At 37.3% G+C, this 7,067-nt stretch overlaps 1 non-coding gene across 1 annotated transcript; it reads left to right on the top strand.

The window, feature by feature from the left end:
* Positions 1–1,007: 1,007 nt before the first annotated feature.
* LOC116157586 (U6 spliceosomal RNA) lies at positions 1,008–1,112 on the top strand. The gene has a single exon (XR_004141712.1). It is a non-coding gene; the product is annotated as a U6 spliceosomal RNA (small nuclear RNA).
* The last annotated feature ends 5,955 nt before the right edge of the window (positions 1,113–7,067 follow it).

Genomic DNA, 7,067 nt, shown 5'->3' with positions numbered 1-7,067 from the left:
TTGATGCTTAGGTTATCCCAGACTTGGCCAGTGGGAACCACTTCATGTTGAATTGTGTGTTCTCCTGACATGTCTCCATCATTTTTTTAACACTTCCATACCTCTTGACACAATAAGTTTTTCCAAGCTCAACTTTTATTTTTCCTGTTCTTGTCTGGAATCAGCTAGTTATTCAAGAAACACTGGCTTCTTTGAGTGAGGAATGGTATTTAGAAACCAACATCTGGGTCCTAGATATGCTCATTTCTACTGGGATATTTCTGCTTCCAGGCCCATTCTGTGGACAGAGCTAGGAAGTATAAGTATATACCCTCTATATTTTTATAACTCCCCACCTGTGTTGTAAACTGCTAATTCACATTGATAATTCCAAGTCCAATTCAATACTACAGGATTCATCTATCTTTCTCCCTCTTTGTTTTTGTTTCTTCCTTTTCAGTCAGTGAGAAATCTGGCCACCATTATCTGAAATATATTTACTGATAATGTTGAATCCCCTGTGCGAGCCAATCTCCTGACCCCACCTGACTGCCCCTGCCACCCTCTCCAGTGCTTTCCTCACAATGGGTTGCTATTATCTGCTGCCATGGGGTCATCCCTGTTTCCCTGCTCTGATACTATCCTTACAGGGTTCACTATTAGGTGCTCACTTGTGAAATCAATTGATTCTGAAAATAAATAGCATACGACCTTTTTCTTTGCTAATAAACAGATACCATATAACATCAAGAAATTACTCAAGTTTATTTAACTTTTTAATATTAGAATGACAGTATTCAAAAAAATTCTCCACTCTAAAAACACTATTTGCTTTGGGGGGGGCAGTAATTAGGTTTATTTATCTATTTGTTTAATGGAGGTACTGGGGATCTATTTGCTTTTAAAATATATTTAAAATATCTTGAACATGCAAAAACAGGAGTGAATCACAAAAATATTATGCCATGCAAAAACGAAAAACAAACCTAGGTACAAAAGAAGTCTTTACGTACTGTGTTTTACATACTGTGCTCACTTTGGCAGCATGTATACTAAAAATGGAACTTTACAGGGAAGATTAGTGTGATCCTTGTGCAAAGATGGTACAAATTTATGAAGCATTATATATATCTTGCTATGATTTTAAAAATCAGTAAACTAGAAATAATATATACCATATCTTCCATTCACATGAAATTTTAGAATAGGAAAAACTATCTATAGTGACAAATAGCCAGTGGTTGCTAAGGGCAGGAGGACTCACTGCAGAGGGCCATAGGGAACTATGATGGAAATGGGAATTCCATTTTGCAGGGATGGAAATGTTCTGTAACTTGATTATAGTATAAATTTGTCAAAACACTTGAAACTGCATACTTAAAATGCATTTCACTGTATGTAAATTATATTTCAACAAAAATGATTTTTAAAAAATATTGGTTATAGAATTCTAAAGAGCTGGAAAGGATCAGAGAGTCTCCTATTTTTGCAGATGATAGAAATTGAGGCTTAAAGAGGCTAAAGTCATTAGACCAACTAGTTGGCTGCAAAATTAAGAGACTCAAGTTTGCGAGCTTCAACTAGTTCACTGTTTTTCCACACCAGTCTCTTCTTTCTTGACATGCCAGACTGCCTGACCAGAAAAGTACTCTACCGAAAATCAAATTTGTGTTTTTCCTTCCTTTCACAGCACGGGCTAGGATTGAGAATGACAGAAGGAAGCCTTACTTAGAAGTATAGGCAAGCAGTAAGGATTCTGAATGTGCTGAGAGAAAGGCTCAGCGAGAGTTTCTGTGTCTTGAGATAAACAAAATTTTTAAAACTGCCTCATTTTTTTGGTAAGTGGTGCTCACTGGAGAGAAAGGGAGAAATGGTGGCTCTGGAACCATGATAAACCCAATTATCCTGACCCAGCCCTCCTGAGGCTGTCTGTGATCTGCTGTGGCTGATTGTTAAGAGTGGGCTCTTGTTAGGCCAAATGTGGGCCAAGGAACATCCTTGGCAAACAGCCTATCATTCCTCAAAGAGTTAGACCTCACGGCAGAAATATAGATCGGCAAGGGTGACATCCACACAAGCACTGCCTCTTGGATCCAGTTTCCAAAAGTGACAATGTGAGATAATGGGAAACTATAGCATTAGCCAACTGATCAGACTCCAGTTAAGAACAGAACCCACTGTAGACTGAATAAGTTATCCCCTTGGGGTATCTGGGCAATCTATGAGGGAGTGTTCCACAAGTGGGAAATAATGGGCTTCCTGCTAAAAGGGCTTTTGGGTGATTAAGCATTTGTTTGGGAGAAAATAAAAGCATTGCAAATAGGTTTGTATTTGAGTTTGTAGAGCAGGTTATACTAATTTTATTGGAAATGTTAACTCATCCATTCAGCAATATTTATTGAGCATGTACTTACTGTGTGTCAGACACTGTGCTAAGAACTAGGGATAGTGGCTACACTCCTAGAGTTCAGGGAGTTTAGATAAGATGCTTCACAAATAGACTGGTATGGTAGGGAGTATGGGTTTCAATGGGAATTCAGAGAATAGATCCCTAATCTACCCTTTGGGTGAGGGGAAGGGAGGATGGGAGATGCCTCTCTTAAGAAAGTAACATTTTAGGCAGAGAGCTGAAGTAGAGGTTATCCACATGAAGAGGATGACATTGTCCTAGGAAGGTGGGGACATAAACAAAGCCCTGGAGATAAGAGGATGTGACTCTGTCAGGAAAAGGCAAGTGCAATGGTTTAAGGAACCTAGGGTAGCAGGAAAAGATGTGGGATGAAGCTCTGGAGATACAGGCTTGATCCTAAGGGCAATGATGAACCACTGAAGGGTGCTGAAGGGTGCTAAACAGGGCAGTAGGGTGATTTAAATGTCTAGAATATTTTCTCCGTTACAGCGTAAAGAATGGACTAAGGAGGGATGCAATTTACAGGGAGACCATTAAGAGACTTATTGGAACTGGAGAGAATGATGGAGATAAATAGATTTGAGTTAGAAAATACAACCTTTCAGGACTTGATTGGGTTTTAGGATGAGAGGAGAGAGAGAAAAGTTTGGGATGATGCACATTGTTTCTGACAGATAATACATCTGAGTACTTATAACATCTTTGTGCATATATGTGCAGAAAGATACTCAAGGCAATCCTTGCTATCCAAACTCAGGAACTTGAGATTCAAGTAAATTTTTGGATAATTTTTTTTTTCTATCTAAACTCCTGCTATTGGCTAGTTGACACTCAGAAACAGATAGATTTGGATAACAAGATTTCTTTGGATTCTCTACCTAAATCCAGGAACTGAAACTCAGGATTCAGATAGCGTATTTAGGATATTTGTTTTTGTTCCTGTTTTTAAAGAAAGTTTTTTATGCTGTTCCTTGCCATAATAGATTCAGTGTTTTAGGTAAGAACAAACTCTAGATCATGAAATACGAAGTTTATATTTTAATCAGTTGGTATTTAGGAGAAAGTTCCCAATATATATGGTATTAAATGTATTCCTATGACAAAAAGTTTTAAATATGAATGAGTAGCTCTATTTTTTAGTATTTTAGTTTTACGTAGTAGATGTGATAATAACTAAGGAAATATATTTGCTATCAAGTGACCAGTTTGACAAAAATCTATTATCTTTACAAAAACCAATACAATTTTTAAAATACTCACTACCACTCTAAGCTTCCAATAAAGGAAATAAAACAAATTTGATTTTAGGAGCAAAGTACTTTTAGCAGAGTTTTGAAATAAAAATTTCTTCTGTATTCACTTCTGATGTAATGATTATCCTTATTTGACTTCTATGACTGCTGTATATTTTTTTCAAATTTATATAAAAGGTGTGAAAATAACCCTCAGAATGGCAGTGATGATCCTCTAGTATTCCAGGAGAGTCTTTCACAGTCAGATGTGACAATATATACCAAACATTAGGACTTTTTGAGATTTGTGAAGGGATTTTCAAAATGTTGAAAACATAAATGAAAACTGATTTATATGGGGCTGGATTATAGGAAGAACTTCTTATTTTAATGTTTAATCTCTTGGTAAGAATTCCTTGAGTGATAGGTCACTAGAATTCCCTCCCGTAAAGCAAAAACATACATCTTTCCACAGACCACCAAACACATTCGGACATCTATCTAGCTTATAAATGTAGATGTCAGATAAGCTTATATATAATGTCTGTCTCCTACTTCGTAACATCTTCTAAACATTCCTCATAACTACTGCCCCTCTCAGCTGATGCCCCTTCTCACTCCACTTTTTACTGAGAAAAAGACGATCTCATCTCCTTTCACCGTATCTATGATTTACCTAACCTGCAGCCACCTTCTCCTTTCCTCCCATATCAAAAGTGACCAATCGCTCTGCCTCTGCCCTGGATCCCTCTGGCTCTCACCTTCTCTAGAACTTCACTCCACCTCCTACATCAGCTCTATCAGGACATGCCACCCCAAAATAAGCCACTTCAGCATATTGATTATTTTGAGAAGAGTGCACTTAAGAAACAGATGCAGGAAGGGCTCTCTGACCTCCTTTTTTCTATCTGAAAACAGGCCATAAAATTTCCTGTGAGAAAGGTACCCCTCCTGTACTAGGAAGGGAAGACAACCCTTAACACCATAGACTGGGAATTGATGCTGCAGTGGATCTGTACAAACAAACTTACCAAAATCACTCGTCTGTTTTGCCCTGCTCCCATTTATCTCATAGCTGCTTTCCCATCATTGACTGCTCCTAGCCCAAACCCCTTTGTCTTGTTATTTCTTCACAAGTTTATTGTTTCTTTCTTTAGAAGGTATAAAAGCTTCCTGATCTGGTCACTTCTTTGGGTCTTCATTCTTTTGTGAAGGTCCATGTACATGCAAAACTTTAATAAAACTTGTATGCCTTTCTCTTGCTAATCTGTCCTATGTCAGTTTAATTCTGAAGCCCAGCTGGAGACGCTAAGAGGGTAGAGAAGAAATTTTTCCCCCCTACACTCCCATCAGCATAGAAATATACCTCATCTCATGTTTTAAATCATCCCTCTTGACCAAGCATTAACCCTTCAGCCACTATCCCATTTCTTTATTCTCCTTCACAGCAAAGCTTGAACGAATTTTTCCTCAGCAGGGTCTTTAAAGTTTTTTGCCTACAACACCTTAGAAGAATTTTATAAAGCTGTGTACTTACTCCCTTGGCATGTTTTTAGTTTAACATTTAAATTTTTTCATATTATTTACATAGTTGCAAAGGCTATAATTTCCAGAATATTGTAAATATTGGTGTTTTAACACTGTCACGTGAATCTTTAAAATGTATCAAGTAAATCTAAATGTGATACTCATCATTCACTAAAAAAACCAAAAACAATTTTAAAATCTTGTCTTTAGCACACAAATTTTACATCAGTCCTTTTTTAACTCCTAGTTCTAATTCACTTCCCCCAAAGAATTTTATCCTAATGTAATATATCTTATGTTTCACAGTCTTTTATTGATTACCTATCATATTTCTTTGAAAAAAAGTATATGAAATTAAGATGTTTACATTTTTCCTGTGACCAGAAGTCTCTAAAAGTTAAACAATATCTCATGGGTTTATTGTAATTATTAAAACATAATGGATCAAAATCACATTGAAGTAAATTTTATTGGCAGTGCTGTCTTAGTAAAATGAGTGGGTTTTTTTTTCAACTGGCTTATCTTTTCAAGCATAACTTACTGTTCAGAGTGATGGGGCTCAGCATCACTTATAGTCCAATTGCTCAAATTTATGTAATAAGAAACTTCTTCATATTACTAAGTAGATAGAAGTCCTCTTACAGCAAAACCAGTCATTTCTTTGGACTCCTAAATTAATGCCAAATATGACTGTGTGTACTATCATCACCTTATCATCTATCATCTTCTTCAATTTGGTTGAAAAGAATATGAAAACACCCGGCTTTTAAAAATAATTTATTGGAGTTACTGCTTTCTCAAGTCCAGGTCAATGTTGTGAATTGTCCCTCTGCTTGTCATCCCTGGACATTTTACACCCATTGTTAAACAAGGAAGAGCTGTTTGCCTTTCCTGTATAAAAAGGGGTAAGGATGACTGTGAAAGCTGAGGCAGGAAAGGAGAAGCTGTGGCCACAACACAGGCCTGCTTTCAGGAACACCGTTGTTAGGAAAATGCAATTTTAGGAAAGTTAATATGAAATTGAGGACCTGAAAATTGATCCCTTGGAAAGTCTTTGTGTGCCCTAGTTTGAAGGCCACTGGTATACAGATGCTTTTGTACTGATTCCTATGCACTCTTAAAATCCACCCTAATTGCACCTCTGTCCCTGCAATGCCATTGAAAATCCTTCTACAAAGGCCATTAAAAAATATCCACATTTCTAAGTCCAAATAAACATCAAGAATAAGAAATAGTTACAAGCTTCAGAACAAAGAAAAGAAACTCTAATGCAGAAATCTGACCCAAAGTCACTATTAAAGAATTTACTCTCACAGTGGTTCAATACACTGCCCTCCTTTTATAATTAACATTACTAAGACCAGGACATGGGGTATATTAGTTTAGGGACAGGTCTCCTGATTCAACTGGCTCCACATAGGAGTGCCATAGTTGTGCAAAACTGCATGTAGGCAGCCATGGCTCTGATCCATTTTCCAAAATAAGCCGGCCCATTAGAGCTTTGATGAAGCATCTCACCAGGTATGGGCAGCTTCTGAAATAGGAAAACTGGGCGTTTTAAAGAAACATTTGGTTCAGCCATCTCCATCACACCCTCTTAGCAGGTACTGACATTTCAATCTATTGCTTAGAAAGGGAAATTTATTAAGAAAACGTTTGGTAGGACTCAAAAAAAAAAAAAAAAAAGTCACTGGTCCCTAAACTTCTCTCCTAAGTCCACAATAAAACCAGATACTGAACACAAGATGTTCTGTGGGGAGCCGAGAGTGGAGCCATTACAGCTCTTTATTGGGGAAAACAGCCCTTGGGCATCCAGAACCATTGCTCCAGTATTCAGCTTGAAAACCTTGGACACTGTCTCTATAGATTTCAAAAAGTCTCACAAAATGCAGAAACGTGACTGGCGCAGCATCCTTTTT

Source organism: Camelus dromedarius, chromosome 15, assembly GCF_036321535.1.
Source record: "Camelus dromedarius isolate mCamDro1 chromosome 15, mCamDro1.pat, whole genome shotgun sequence".
In the NCBI taxonomy this organism is placed as follows: Eukaryota; Metazoa; Chordata; class Mammalia; order Artiodactyla; family Camelidae; genus Camelus; species Camelus dromedarius.
This window is presented reverse-complemented; position numbering and strand designations above follow the sequence as displayed.